Source organism: Thamnophis elegans, chromosome 1 (genome assembly GCF_009769535.1).
Source record: "Thamnophis elegans isolate rThaEle1 chromosome 1, rThaEle1.pri, whole genome shotgun sequence".
In the NCBI taxonomy this organism is placed as follows: Eukaryota; Metazoa; Chordata; class Lepidosauria; order Squamata; family Colubridae; genus Thamnophis; species Thamnophis elegans.
Window position 1 is genome coordinate 175533915 of NC_045541.1, and position 16780 is coordinate 175550694.

The window sequence follows — 16780 nt, forward strand, 5'->3', positions numbered from 1 at the left end:
AACAATCATACCATTCGAAGTGGGGCAGCGAGTCTTTAGCCCCAGGCCTGTCGGAACAGCCAGGTTTTAAGGGCTATGCGGAAGGCCTGGAGGGTGGTGAGGGTACGAATCTCCACGGGGAGTTCGTTCCAGAGGATCGGAGCAGCCACAGAGAAGGCCCTCCTCCGGGTAGTCGCCAGCCGCCCAGTTATTGGCGGAGAACTCTATCCGACCCGTTGTGCCATCCACTCCAGACCTTTGTTAAGGTTTCAAACTTTTTATTGAATTATGACTTGAACATATTAGTGCAACATCCATCATAGCACATGTTACATTACCATGATAGGGAAGGTCTGGATACTCCTCCCCAACTATGAGAAGAGGCTTATCAGGTAAGTACCAACACCCGTTCTCCATAGTGAGGGGAGGAGTATCCAGGATGGGATGTACCAATGCTAACACGTCCCTAGGGAGGGTAACATACTGAGGGCCCATGCCCAAACTAAGCCTGGTGGGGTGTGTCCCCCGCCCTATGAACTGCCTGTAATACCTTGCGACCAAACGAAGCGTCCACCGAGGCAAAGGTATCCAACTTATAGTTCCTCACGAAGGGTGAGAGGGAAGACCACGTGGCTGCCCTACATATCTCATAGATCCCTTAGAGCCCCCTCAAAGGAGGATGACTGTATCAGCATGTGATCTAAATAACAATGAATCCTGACCGGGACCTGTCTCAGACACATTGCCAGGGCAGCTATTACTTTGGTGAAAACTCGTGGGGCGGAAGACAGGATGAAGGACAAAGCCCGGTATTGGAAGTGATGCTCTAGGTAGCAGAACCCGAGATACTTCCGGTGGTCCCTAATGATTGGAATGCTGGTGGTCCCTAATGATTGGAATAGGTAGGCGTCTGTGAGGTCTATGTGAGGAAGTCCCCCTGCCTAATCCCCTCCAAGATGGAGTGGAGGGAGTGCATTTTGAACCTCCTATAACGGGTGAAGCGGTTCAGACGTTTCAGGTCGAGAATTGCCCTCCAGCCCCCTGATGCCTTGGGGATTACGAAGAGGATAGAGTAATGACCCTGCCCCTGCTGGTCGAGAGGCACTGGCTGGATGGCTCGGATGTCCAGCAGGTGCTGTATGGCCTCCTTCATCAGTAACCTCCATGCCGGGTTATTTGAAACCGGGCAGATCCGGAAAAACTTTGGGGGGCTGGAAAGGAACCCCCGTGACAGGCCATGCCTAATGGTGTTCTGTACCCATTTATCAGATGAGGAGCGGTCCCAGCGATCAGCGAAGTACGCCAATCGCCCCCCAATGGCAGGTGAATCGGGTTTAGAATTAGTTTTTGCGGAAGGAGCGCCCCCCCCCCCACTGCCTCCTCCGCCCCCTCGAAAGGGCCGCTTCTGTTGCCTGCCCCTCTGCTCTCTATCTGGGTATCTCTGCCTGGCAGAAGAACCCCCCTGGTACTGCCTGGCACCTGAGTACCCCGCATCTGAGCCCCTGAAGGGATCCTGACCCCAGAAGGAGGACCCAAATTCTTGTCCCCAGGAGTAGGACTGTCTGGGGTAAGGCGCCATCCTGAACTGTCCCTTCTTTGGGGCTGTGGGAAGCACCTTCCTCTTGTCCTTATTCTCGACCAGGTAGGAGTCCAGAGCTGGCCCAAAAAGGGCATCCCCTGTGAAAGGAGCAGATGCCAGACGCCACTTGTGGCGAACATCCGCCTGCCACTGTCTCAGCCACAGCAACCTACGAGATGCAATGGTTGAAGCAATAGCCCTGAAGGCAAACCTGGCTGCGGACAAGGTGACATCTGCTGAAAATTGGATGGCCGCCACCAGTTTATTGATGTCTTGGTGCGCTCTGACCTCGGTAATGGGGATACGTTGCTGCAGTTCCTGCAGCCAGAGTAGGGAAGACCTGTTGAAGAAGGAGGCGGTGGTGGCTGCCTTCACCGCCCAGGTTGCTGCTTGATGTCCCCTTTGGAAGGTGAGGTTTGCCTTCCTGTCCTCCAACCTCAGAGCCTCCTCTGATTCCTCTGTCAGAGTAGGGGGGCGGTATGTAGTGCCAATACTGGAGCATCAATGGAGGGTTGAGATAGCACCCCGGCCATGTCCTGGTCCACATTGAAGAAGGTCTTGTCTGTGGATGTGGGCCCTACTGTGGGGGCAGCCCATTGGCACTTGACCGACTCAAGAAAGGCCTTGGGAGCTGGCACTGTGTCGGTCTCAATGGCCTGCTCATCAAAGATGGTTTCTGCAGCACCCCTGGTGCTGAGGTGGTGCTTCTGCTGTTCTGTTTCCGAGCTTGGTGGAATGACTTATACAATGAAGGCTGGAACAACCCGGTGAAGGCCGGCTTAGGAGGGGACATGCCTTCGTCTTTGGATAGTTTATCCTCCCTAAGTTCCCCCGCCTCACAATCCAGGTTGCTGTCCTCTTGTGATGAGGCTGAGGAACTAGAGCTGTCTTCCCCCTGGGTTTCCAGCCCCTCTGGTATCCTAGGAGAGGATGCCACCTGAGGTTGCATTTGTGGCTGCTGAAATGCCGCTGTCATGCATTGCTGGAAGGCCCGCATCATTAGGTCCTGAAAATTGGGGATCCCTGTGGGAGGTTGCTGGCTGGAACCCATGCCCACCTGTGTGTGGGGGAAAACTAGAGGTGGCAGCCCCGTGGGCAGGCCTGATCCCAGGGAAGCCCTATGTGGGGGGGATTGCCACCCCTGAGGAAGATCCCAAAGACCTGATGTGTCAATACGGATCGTTGCTTGCAATGTAGGTACCTCCCCTGTGGCCCTACCTGTTGCAGGGACTCCAGGCGCCTTCCCCTTCTGTCCCAGGCCTGGGATGGGCTTAAGGCCACTTGCCTTTTTGTAGAGCTGCTCCAGCTTCCTGTGCCTTCGCCTTTCATACTTAGAGGGTTTGGAAGGCTTGTGAACACCCTCTGCCTCCAGCTCCGCCCTGGGGGAAAGGTGCTTTTTCTTGTCTCTAGCCTTTGTTCCCTTCCGCTTCTGGGGTGGTCACTAACCTTGGTTGATCCTCTGCCCCTCTGGTGGGGCTGCAGGCTGTTGCTGCAGGTACTTGGGTCCTGCTGGTCTCCTCGCTGCCGCTGGGCACCGCCATCTTGGAATACGTGGCTCCTCCCGGCTTCAAGATGGCGCCCATGTCAGACAAAGGGCGCCTCTTTTAAAACTCCTGTTCTGGCAGCTTGTGCTCCGAGGAGCTGCCGCGTGCCTCTGCCGCCGGTTTTTCCTTCTTTTGCCTCTTTCAGGCGCCGCTAGAGGCTTGGCTTTGCCCATGGACCTCCTCCAATGAGGTGGGCCATGTGGACAATGGCATGGGCGCTCCCGCACCCGGCAGAGTTCCCACGGCGAGGCTCACCTTCTGGGTGGGGATCCAGTGCCACCCTCGCTTGCCGGTGGCCCGATTTGCGCCCCGCGGCGCTTGAGGAAGCCGCGGCTCACCGCTCGACCCTGTGGGGAGTGGCGGAGCGCTCCAGCGCTGCTGTAGCCTCCGCGGCAGGGCTTGCCTTTGGAAGGCTTGTGGCCTTTGTTTTCTGCTTGCCCAGCAGGTTTCCTTTTCTGAGTGATACTTGTCTGACTCAGATGCCTGGGCAGCGTGCTGCCCCCAAGGGGGCTTTTGGCAGGCTTTCTTGCAGCTCAGGGAGCTGTCCAGCTCGCTTGCGGCTGCTGCTGTAAGGAGATGAATTAATCCAATTTTTTCTTTAAAATTATTTTCAAATTATCAGAGATCCAGGATGGCAAACCGTCCAGTTGAGGGACTTAGTCGATAACTGGGCGGAGCCTGGTGGACCAGGGGCGTATACCAAGAGCTTATCTGACTCAGTCCAATCAACGAGAAGGTAAGGTCAACCCATCCTGGATACTCCTCCCCTCACTATGAAGAAAGTCCAGTTGCCTCTTGAAAAAGCACCTTTGGGACAACCATGACTTGAATGACTGAGAATCTCCAGAGACATCAAGCTACAGATAGTGTTCAAGTTACATTTGTTTAGCGACTGTGGCTTACAATCGGTCCTCGCGCTTATGTGATCAAAATTTGGGCATTTGGCAACCTGCATGTACAGGTAGTCCTCGGCTTACAATAGTTCATTTAGTGACCGTTCGAAGTTACAACGGCACTGAAAAAAATGCCCGATGACTGTTTTCACACTTTTGCTTTTCACAGAGCATAGTTGGCTGGGGAATTCTGGGATTTGATTTTATTGGCAGAGCACTTGGGCGCCCACAGGCGCCCTTGACATGAGTGTCATCAAGCTGGCCACGCCCACCCTGGCCATGTCCACCCCAGCTTCCCGAGGTCAAACACAACCCTGATGAAGCCCTCAATTAAATCGTGTTTGGCACCTCTGACTAAGGATATCCAAGTCAAAGTATTCTCAATCATTCAGACTTACTGGATGACTCTGAACCAGTCGTTTTCTCTCACAACCCAGGTTGTTGCTATTGTTGTGAGGGAAATAGAAATGTTTTGAATATTTTGAACTCCAGGCAGGAAAAAAAAAGATACAGTACTTAAATATATAAAAATAACTGTATGTATGTATCAGTGATGTCATCAAGGGTGAAGCTCAACCCAAAGCCTAGTTTACTTTCCATACACATTTATAAAATATAAACTAATTAGTGGAAATCCTGCTGGAGATTATAAGGACTTAAAAGAAAGCAATAATCATTGTCTTAAGCCTATTAAATCCTAAATGGCCTTGGTTCATCACACCCTAGAGATCAACTTGTGGCTAGCTTGGCTTTCAAGGGCCTCAGGGAGTTCCATTATATGTTATTAGAAGAGCTGTAGTGGCGCAGTGGTTAGAATGCAGTATTGCAGGCAAACTCAGCCCACTGCCAGGAGTTTGATTCTGACCAGCTCAAGGTTGAGTCAGCCTTCCATCCTTCCAAGGGCGATAAAATGAGGACCCAGATTGCTGGGGGCAATTGTGCTGACTTTGTAAACTGCTTCGAGACCGCTACAATTCACTATGAAGTGGTATGTAAATCTAAGTGCTGTTGCTATTGGTGATTTTTCAGGATAGGTTATACACCCACTGAGTCATACTGAGGCAGCAAAGGAACTGAGAACAGGTTTTCTGAGCATTTCTTCCCTTTATTACTGCTGTAGGCCCAGCAATAACGTTTGTTCAAAATATTCTGAAAGCCACATTTAAGGGCCCAATGTTAAATGAAGAAAAACAGCAGCAATATCTTGATTTGGCCACTATCTGTTGTCCAGGTCTAGAGTAGTGCTGAGGTGAAGGAGGAAGATATAACCAAAGATGATTAAGAAAGTGTTTATTGTAACTGGGCAAAAATCGCAAACGCCCAGTAATGAAGACACCTCTCACTAGCATAGACTCACTAATCCCATATCACTTAAATCAGCACTTCTAGAAACCAAGTCTAGAAACCAAGCGATTGTGAGTTCTAGTTCTGCCTTAGGCATGAAAGCTGGATGGGTGACTTTAGCCAATCACCAGGGAACAGTGAGTTCTAATTACGCCTTAGGCACAAAAAAATCAGGCTGGATGACTTTAGGGCCAGTTATTCTCTCTCAGCCCAACCCACTGCACAGGGTTATTTTTGTAGGGAAAATAGGAGGAGGAAGGAATATTACGTATGTTCACTGGTAGTCCTCGACTTACAATAGTTTATGTAGTGACCGTTCAAATGTACAACGGCACGGAAAATCTACTGTAGACATCTACAATCTACTGTAGCATTTCCATGGTCATGTGATCAAATTTCAGACCCTTGGCAATTGATTCATATTTATGACTGGCGCAATGTTCCAAGGTCACGTGATTAACTTTTGTGACCTTCTGACAAACAAAGTCAGTGAGGAAGCCAGATTCACTTAACAATCATGTTACTAACTTAACAGCCAGTGAAAATGAGTATTTTACCTAAATTTTTATTTCTTTTCCAAATGCTACCTATACTTAAAAAAGATGCGAACCTCCTAGAATGGCAGAAGGGTATTAATAAATTTGTATGGGCAGGAAAGAAGCCGCGAGTAAAGCTAAAAATAATGCAAGATGTGCGTGAGAGGGGAGGTTTGAAATTACCCAATTTAAAATTATATTATGATGCAGTAGCATTATCTGTAATTAGTGATTGGATTGACTTAACTAATGATAGGATACTTAATATCGAGGGACATGATTTGGTATATGGCTGGCATGCTTACCTGTTATACAACAAAAAAGTGGACAAAAACTTTAAAAGTCATATTTTAAGGAATGCTTTACTGCGGGTTTGGAAAAAATATCAATACAAATTAAATGACAAGATACCCATGTGGGCAATTCCTAGACACGCAATAGAGAATATGAACATAGCACAAAAACAGGATATAATTACTTACAGACAGCTTCTTACCCTAGAAAGGGGTGTATTACAACTAAAATCCTTAGATGTATTAAAAGAGGAAAAGGTAATTCAAACATGGTTCCAGTATGGACAGCTACAGGCCAGGTGGAAAACAAATAAAAACATTGGTTTCATGCAAGTCGAGGATATCTTATTTAAACAAATGAGATCAAAGTTTAATGCATATAAAAAGGATATACAATGTATTACTACAAATGGATTCCGAAACAGAACTTGTTAAAGATTGTATGATAAAGTGGGCTCAAAATATTGAAGAACCAATAATGTTGGATACATGGGAAAGAATATGGGTAAGAAATGTAAAATTTACACAAGCCCAAAACCTGAAAATTTTTACAAGATGTTCTATAGATGGCATTTAGATCCTAAAAAGCTGGCTTCTATGTATCTGAATTTACAACCCAAATGCTGGAGATGTGGTTCTCTCGATGCTACATATTTCCACATATGGTGGACTTGCCAAAAGGTTAAGGCATTTTGGATAAAAATATGGTGGATTATGCAAAATGTTCTTAAAAAAAGGATAAAATTTACTCCTCAGTTATTTTTGTTAGGTATAATTACCGACTGTACAGTGGTAGAGATTAACTTAATTTTGCATTTAATAACTGCAGCAAGACTGTTGGTGGCGCAATACTGGAAGAAGAAAGACTTGCCTACAATTCAAGAATGGACATTGAAAGTCACAAATCTAGCCGAGATGGCCAAAATATCTGCATATCTTAAGGGCCACTCAAATGAGAGATATAAACAAGACTGGAAAAAATGAATTGATTATATACAAAATAAATACGGGACTAAGAAATTCCAGATAGCTTATGCTTAAGATCAGCAATGATTTAAATTGTTTAAAGTTAGTTCAGCAAGGAGGAGCTAAGTTCAATGTAAAGATGTTATCAATTTCTTATTCTTTTTTCCAATATATTATAGACTGTGTTTGTTAAAAATCTATACCGTGTACGGGTTCTGGAAAGTTGGGGGGGGGAGGTAGGTTGTGGGGGTTGGGGGGAGGGATATATATATCAGGTTTGACGAGACGTGTTAGATTTTAATGTAATTTGACCCCACATGTAGTTTTTTTTTCTTATATTCTCATTACTATTATTACTATTTTTTTCTTTAAAACTAGGATATGTTAAGTATATTGACATGTAGAGGAAATACACAGAGGAGAGGAGGAGTGGGAAATAGAAGGGAGAAGGAAGATGGGAAGAGAAGGATAGGAGAGAGGGTAAGGGGGAAGTTGAGAAGGATAAGGAGGAGTGGATTGTAGAGAGAGGAGAAGTAGAGTAGAAAAGGATGATGGAGGGAGGATAGAAAGTTGGAGGGTGGTAGAAGAAAGAGGTGTATGGAGAGCAGAAGAGCTATAATGGGTTTCTATTTTTCTGGGTATTGTTGACAAGAGGAACTGATGTAATTATTATTTAATACTATACGATATGGGCTATGTATAGTATACATGTGAGTGTGTTATGAAAATGAAAATAAAAATATTTATAAAAAATAAGAAAAAAGAATATAAAACAATCATGTTACTAACTTAACAACTGCCATGTTTCACTTAACAACTATAATAAAAAGGTCATAAAATGGGGCAAAATTCATTTAACAAATATTTCACTTAGCAACAGAAATTTTAGGTTCAATTGTGGTCGTACGTTGACCTGTAATAAATGCAGGATAAAATAAAATAATGAATTCTCAAGCCATTTCTCTATACAACACAAAGCATTCTTTATGCCAGGAAATGGAAATTTCAGAAGAGAAATATAACGTAAGGTACCAGATACATCCAACTAGTATTTCATGAAGTCTGTCGGTCTTTGTATCAGAAACACCTATAAAGCTAACCGAAGGTAAAAATCCCATTAATAATTTATTTCTGTTACATGTATTTTATCCAGAAGCAGAATTCCACTTAGCAATACTTATACAAATTAAAGCCACATTCAAATGAAGAGGCAAAATTCAGGAAATGTTTTACATTCTGTAGCTATCCTCAGTTATAAAAAGAAAAGGAGTTCGAAACAATAACCTTCCCTTTAAGGAAACTGAGCTGAATGCTCTAAATAGATTCTTGATTTTGGAAGCAGAAAGACTCTCTCTCAATTAAAGAAGCAAGCCCCAAATGTAATCTTGTAGTTATTCTCCTTATAGGACCTAAACCCCATTAGTGTTCACCAAAAATAAACGCTGGTAAATAAGAGAAAAAAATGCATCAGATTTAATTTGGCAAAACTTTTAAGTGAAATGGAAATGGAAAGGAAGGGGAATCCCAGAATGATGGGCAAATAAACACCTAGAACCATGTTTCTCCACCTTGACAAGTTGAAGATATGTGGATATGTGGACTTCACAGCTTGCTGGGGAATTCTGGAAGTTGAAGCCCACATATCTTCAAGTTGCCAAGGTTGAGAAACACTCAATATTCAGTACCAGCTCCTTAGTTACAGAGCTTCTCTCAGCTCTGTTCAAATTTAGAACTGCTTTTCTAGAACTATTTGATGACTACCCAAGAGTTCCCTGTAATCTTTTCCTTTATTTGCCATAAGGTTTATTTCCAAATGGAAACAGACTGTTCTGTTCAGGCCTGCATAAAACTAAAGCAACAAAGCTACACACCATCACACACACACACACACACACATAAAAGGCAGGAAAAATTAGCATATTCTACTGGACAACAATTTATCTCACATTTTTGAAAGCAGCAGAAAGTAGACACGATATCCAGCCAATGTGTAAATACGTTTGAAAACCACTGACTGGATGGAGAAGTGGTTTTATGTTATTATGTGATGCTCCTGGATAGTGGGAGAAATGGGCAAGCGCACACATGTGAAGCTCCACTCGCGCAAGCGGGGAGGTGCTCACGCATGAAGCTCCAGTCACATGAATGGAGCTTCACGTGTGAAAGCCAAGTGCCTGCTGCTCGCATGAGGGGAGCTTTGCATATGAACGCAAGCATCCTCCACTCGCGCATGAAGCTTCATTTAATTAGTGACTATTCAAAGTTACAACGGCACTGAAAAAATATGGCCATTTTTTCACACTTAACAACCATTGCAGCATCCCCATGGTCCTGTGATCAAAATCCAGACACTTGGCAACTAACTCATACCTATGAAGGTTGCAATGTCCCCGGATCGTGTGATCCCCTTTTGTGACCTTCTGACAAGGGAAGTCAATGGGGAAACCAGATTAGGTTAACAATGGTGCTACTAACTTCACAACTGTACTGATTCATTTCACAACTGTGGCAAGAAAGGTCATAAAATGGGGCAACGTTCACTTAACAACTTTCTCACTTAGCAACAGAAATTTTGGGTTCAATTGTGGTTGTAAGTCAAGGACTACCTGTATGAAAAAAACAACAAGAAGTTTTGCACATCCCTGCCCATTGCCAATTATGGTGATTGCATATCTCTGAGTTATCCACGTTAAAGAAGATAACAGGTTAATAACCTCACCTCTCCATCACACAAACACAGGAAACAGACAACATTCTTGGTATCTGTCTGTATACACATGTCTGAAGGTCATCGGCCTTTGCTCAGAGTAATCAACATGATACAGGGAGGAAAATCTCCCGCTCCACACTGAAGTGATAAGCAGCTCCCCAAATGACTTTAGTTAGTAACAGGAATTGCAGTTGGCTGATTTGTGCCCATTTTATTATTTTTTAATAGCTGGTCTCAGTCAGCCAGATGTTCAGAGTGGATTTGACATTTTTATCCACCTGTCAGTCCTTCCCAATGAACCGGGATAGGCAGATGTTGATCTGATAGTGTTAGAGGTATTGTTGAAGGGTGTAGCTGTTCAAGACGCCTTTTGCAATCAACGGATGGTGATTGTGTTAATGTCAAGTGGGGTCTATAGCAATTCGCCATGACCAACTTGCCATGGCAAACAGGCCACAGCGCAACTCACTGCGGGACAAGTGTTACCCTAATATCAAAGAAAAGGTGGAATAGAATCATTAAAGAAAGGATGCAAAAAGAGGGACAGAATGAAATGTGAATGGCAAAAAATAAAATAACTATTTTAAAAAATTAAATAGAATTGTTAAAACTGTCCTGCAGCGAGTTGGCCTGTGGCAAGTTGGCCATGGAGAGTTGGCTGCAGAAAGTTGTCCTTTTCGGGTTCAGGTGGTGCCCCAGTTGCTTTGGGATTGCTCTCAAGGCACACATTACTATTGTGACTATATTTGTTTTTTTTTTTTTTTTACTACAGTTCTATTTCTATCTGCAGAGCCTTCTATTTTGTTCTTTCTCTTCTATTCTGTTGTCTCCAGGTACTGCCCTGTCCATTATCCAGAACTTTTTTGTCTGTCTTATTGATAATTGTCAGGTCTGGGGGAGGGGGGAGGGGTTATGTGACAGGTACCTGTCTTGAATTGTAAAGTCACAAAGCACTTTAACATTTTCATTTTCTATTATTATTTTTATGCGTCATCAAATTTATTTATTCCCCATATCGCAGTTCAAGGCAATTTTGTGCCTAGCTGCATTTCGCACCCCCCCCCCTTCCAATTCAATCATGTCGAATTTTCAGAGACTATCCAGACAAGTCCCGGCAATTTTCTAGCAAGGCCCAAACTTCCAGTTTTATTTTAGCCTCCTGATAACAGGAGCAAGCTCCAAAGTACAAGCACTTCCATTATGAAGAGCATCCTAGCAGATTGCTTGCCCAGTCTTAATTTAGGAAAACATGTCAGAAGGTTGTTGGGAGGGGGGGGGGGAGATTAAAAAATACTAGCATCCACTTTCTTCCTGGGGGACAACAGGAAAACTGTGCGACAGAGAAAAGGTTGCATTTACCCACAGTTAATTTTGGTAAGGAATAAAAGAGCTGATCACAGTCAAAAGCAGCATGTTTTGGGCAACCTGAACAGATTGGACTTCTCCAACCTGTGCTGGACAACTATGCCCAGATTTCCTCTAGCCATGCTGGCTGAGATTTCTAGGAATTTATCTTTACTTGGATAAGTTTTAAGCTGTTTTTAATCCATGCTTTTACTCATGTATTTTATATGTTTCTTTATGACGTTGTAAATCACCCAGAGTCACAAGTGAGATGGGTGGTGTAGAAATTTCATAAATAAAATCCAGATCAATTCATCCAGGTGGTGGTCCTATAGGGTAGTACTGTTTCTCAACCTTGGCAACTTGTGTGGCCTTCGTCTCCCAGAATTCCACAGCCAGCAAGATGTCTACACACCCTCAAGCTGCCACAGCTGAGAAACACCATTATAGGGCAAAGTTACTCAAGTGCTAGTTCTCTCTACTTGGAAGTTCATATTACAGATTATCGAGCTGGAAAGGAAGAAGATCTGGAAGATAAGGATGTATCATAAGGTCTTCTGCAATCTCCCCAATGAGCCAGCTAAGCAACGGCATGTCTTTTGCTTCTCTGCTAGAATTTTTGATTGAGAGAGCATGAATCTGTGGGATTTTGTTCCTTAACCCAAGATTATCACTCTTATCAAACCTCTGCAGAGCAAGCATAATGCACCCCAAGCGTGAAGCTTCTGTGTATGATGATCCTCACAAAATAGTTACAGCAGATGAGGATTTTTTTTTTCATCAGGCAGGGAGAAGCAGCAGTAGCAGCAAGCTGCAGTCATAAAAACCCAGAGCTTGCAGCAGACCATCAGTCAACTTGCTGTCTTGCTTTGAACCAATTAAAGATCAGTTGAGGTTTATCAGACCATGTAAAGAGAGGCCCGTATCGTTCGCAAAGGGCACCTTGCTCAGACACATAAAGTCCTGGATAGATTAGTGTCTCTTCAAGATTGGCACAAACGAGCTTCCTTTGCTCAGGAATATGAGAAAATGCTAAGAGTTGCAAGCAAGTGTGATAGAAATAACAGCCTCCGTTTAATGATGGCAATTGGGGCTGAGAATCCCATCGCCAAATGACGCAGTCATAAAACGCAATGCCACAGCACCGGGCCAACTTGCAGCAGCAACAGTTCTGGCTGTTGCGATTGTGGTTGTTAAGCCCAACGTCACTGTAATGGTAATTTGCAACCTCCTGCCAGCTTCCTCACTACCTTTGCTCCTTAGAAGTCAGCAATGTAAGACACCAAAGGCAGATTGTGGGTCTGTGGGATCCTGTGACCACTGTTATAGCACGCTGATGGTGTCAAGTGCCCAAATCATCCCGGGGACACTGCAATGGCCACAACTTTGAGGACTGGCTGCAAGTCTCCTCTTTCGACACTGTTGTTACTTTGAACGGTCGCTGAATAAACGATTTAACGGATGATTACCTGCAGTTGAATGTCATTTGTGGGCAGGGGGATAAATGCAGGAGAGAATTCATGAGCTTTTAATATTTTACAAGACAAGTCAATTGGGGAAGCCTACGGAGACTCAGGCACCATATAGATTTTATCATCACTGGACTTGCCTGTGGGGAGTCTTTCCAACAATCTCCAGTATCCTCTTGCAAAGCCAAACTCTTGTAGCTTTCTTCCATCTCTCTCCAGTCCTGGTACTTTCTATTATTCCACACTGCAGGGAACTCTCACAGTCCCCCTTTCTATTAGAGAAGCCACTATACAGGTAGTCCTAGACTTACGACCAGAATTGAGCCCAAAATTTATGCTGCTAAGTGAGATAGTGGTTAAGTGAGTTTGGCTCCACTTTACGACCTTTCTTGCCAGTTATTAAGTGAATCACTGCAGTTAAGTTAGTACCCCCATTTCCCTGAAAATAAGACCTAACAGGAAAATAAGTCCTAGCATGATTTTTCAGGATGCTCGTAATTTAAGCCCTACCCCCAAAATAAGCCCAGTTTAAGATTGACAGCCAGATGGGTGCATTTAGTTCCATATTTCCCCCAAAATAAGACCTAATCAGAAAATAAGCCCTAATGCATCTTTTGTAGCAAAAAATAATATAAGACCCAGTCTTATTTTTGGGGAAACATGATAATACGCTTCTGAAGTGAATCCAGCTTTCTTATTGACTTTGTTTGTCAGAAGGTCGCAAAAGGAGATAATATGATCCTGAGACACTGCAGCTATGGTAAATTATGTGCAGTTGCCAAGCGTCTGAATTTTGATCTTGTGGCCATGGGGATGTTTCAAAGGACAGAAGTGTGGAAAATGGTCATAAGTCATTTTTAGGACATTGTAACTTCAAATGGTCACTAAGTGAACTGCTGAATGTTCAAAACTGTCTGTACTATCCGGCTATGTTGCTATCCATTAAAAATTGGGGAAATAGCTCTATGGTTATTCTGAATCTCAAAAACAGTGGCAGTTATGGTGGACAGAGCCTTCTTTACAACAAGCTCCTGGTTAAACTGACCCCTAACAGTACTGCACTATTTCCCAAGGATAGGAAGAACAGAACATGCCTCATTCCAGCTCTCCCCCCGCCCCCAAATAAGGTCAAGCTACAACCGGGAGGCTACTAAATCAACACAGCTGCTCTCCAAACTCAAGTCCCAAAAGCCAACTTTTGCAGAGAGGGACTTGCAAAGAAGTTTCATATATGTGTAACACAAAAGAACAGATAGACATGTATACTACTTACATTACCAAACTTAGCAAACTATGCTTTCAGAATACCTGGCCAATCAGATATTGTAGCACAGCCATGGTGGCAAAATCTGTAGCACCTTTTCCAATTCACAACTCCTGTGATTCCTTCAATTTAGACTCCTGAATTTTTTGGGCAATTCGAGTGAGCTATGTCACACAAAATGTTTCTGAAAATAGAATGCCAGAAACCTGTGTGTTTAACTTCTGGATGCCAATACAAGAACCTCGGAGAGAATCCAACCCATTGCTTGGAAACTATTGCTACAAAGAATAACTCAGCAATGTAAAGCATGCAGCTAAAGCAAGCACCACAGTTTGAGTTTTTAGTCTGCCCTGGAGAGCAATTCCTAGACAGGAGACCTTCATCCAGCTCAGGCCCCACTGCAGATTTCACCTATCTGGCGGAAGTAAACAGTGTTCTTATCATCACAAGATTAGACAGTGCAATTTACATAGGCTGCCCTTGGAGAAAAATTCAGAAACTGCAATAAATGCAAATCACAATAGCATGCATGCTGGTGAGTAGTACTACCGCAAGGTACTTGTACTTGTACTTGACGCCTCTTCACCCATCGTGGGTATAGGCGCAAGGATATCGTCTTTTGGGCACAGCACCAGCTTCCCATAGTTTTCCAGTGATGATTTAGTCTGAAAAGCCTTTTATTGTTTGCTTACTTCACATTTTAGGATTACCTCCTCCAAACTGCCCTATCCAGAGCATTTCATTCAGGATAGGTCTATTCACCCATCTCCTATGGATTTAAAAGGGCTGGTAGCCCTGTTCTGACCGAGGCTTCCCAAGAGCATGAAGCCAACTCCTTGTCCCGACAAAAACCCCTTTTATTAATTTACTGTGAATTCTGCTCATTCACCTCCAGCAAAGTCTTTCAAGGGAGGATTTACAGTCACAGACCTTATCTGACTTGGAGAGCAGACAGGCTGCAAAACCTGGCAAGGAGTCTTTGAGAGACACCAATTAAGCAAACTACTTGTCTCCTGCAAACTCCACTCCCCTTTCCCTCCCCTTTTATTTCCTCTGGGAGGAGTCATTCATCATCCACCTGTGGCCCTACTCCCAAGTCGACTCCTGTTCTTTAGCTGTTCCCTTCATCTGGCAAGTCTGTGCATGTGCACACTGGGAACAGGCTCCAGCTGTTCTTCTGCCTCACTGATGTCTGACTCTGAAGGCAGCTGATAACTGGCATACGGCTCTGGCCCCTTCTCTGCCTCTGACACAGAGCCCTCATCAGAGCCTTCCCCAGACTCCAGGACTGGCCCATGTTCCTACCCAACCTCCTCATTCTCCGAATCTGCTGCCAGCTCTTCTGGCAGGCCGCAACAAGCCCTGAGATAGGGACTTTTTAGAGTAGCCACCACACTATAGAAGGACCTGCTCTGAGACCCAGCTGGCAAACTTTTGGAAGACCCTGTACAGGCAGTCCTCGACTTACAAAAGTTCATTTAGTAATCGTTCAAAGTTACAACAGCACTAAAAAAAAGTGACATGATCATTTTCACCCTACTGTTGCAGCATCCCCATAGTCATGTGATCAAAATGTGGGTGCTTGGCAACTGATTCATATTTATGACAGTTGCAGTCTCCCTGGGTCATGTGATCCCCTTTTGCAACCTTCTGACATGCAAAGTGAATGGGGAAGCCAGATTCACTGGACAACTGCATTACTAACTTAACCTGCGGTGGAAATTCACTTCAACTGTGGCAAGAAAGGTTGTAAAATGGGGCAAAATTCACTTAACAAATGTTTCACTTACCAACAGACATTTTGGGCTCGATTGTGGTCATAAATCAAGGACTATCTATAAAACCAAAGTCTGCTGGGAAGTCTCTGAATTATAATTTCCTAGTACATAGGTTAAGACTGAGATTTATGCTATTAACCTTATGTTTGAATTGGATGTATTGTGTTTTTAGGTTCATTTGTACTATTTATAGTTACAAGTAAGTTCAACAAGACGGTCATAAAACTAATAAATCAAGTGCAATAAAAAGCAATAATTTTAAAACAATGTAAAAGTCCGCTGGTTTGATATGCTAAACAAATGCACGTTTTCAGTCCTCTCATTTCCTTGTGTTATTTCTGGTTATCACTGGAAAAGCTAGAATTTGTTTATTCAGGATGTATCAAATAGATAGCATTGGAAAGTAAAACTGGAAAAAGTTGTGGGCAATCACTCTTCCAAGACTCCTGGTTCAGAAAAGTTAGCCTACATTTGTAATAATAAAATACTGCTTTTTTAAAAAAAAGAGATAAACATGGCAACAGAAAAAAACATTTCTATCTTCAAATTTTAATTTGGAACACGGATAACCTCATATGTAAACTTGAGCAGCATTAGAGAACTGCATGCACTGCAACACAAGGGAGATGCAGCATGTAGAGCCAGTATGGTGTAGTAGTTAAGATACTGGCCTAGAATCCAGGGCGCGGTGAGTTCTAGTCTCGCTTTAGGCATGAAAGCCAGCTGGGTAATCTTAGGCCAGTCACTTTCTCTCAGTCCTACCCACCTCAGAAGAGGGTTGTTGTTGTTGTGAAAACAGGAGGAGAAGGGGGGGGATTATATATATATTTGGCACCTTGAGTTATTTATAAAAAATTAGGTGGAATAAATATCAAGAGTAAATAAATTAAATATTTAACTATATTTGGAATGCTAGTCAATAATGTCCTGGCATCCCTTTCTTAATCATATTTTCTAATTTTAGAGACTCAGAAGATGTCACTGATAGATGTTAATATTTAACATCACTCAGAAATCTTTCTGAACAAAAAATAATAATTTATAAACAGCCACCACAAACTAAAAATTGCTTCCACCCTAC

At 43.7% G+C, this 16780-nt stretch overlaps 1 protein-coding gene across 5 annotated transcripts in view; it reads right to left on the reverse strand.

Annotated features, from left to right (window-relative positions):
- STK11 (serine/threonine kinase 11) overlaps positions 1 to 16780 on the reverse strand; it is a 122112-nt gene that overhangs the window by 102498 nt on the left and 2834 nt on the right. The window lies entirely within an intron of this gene.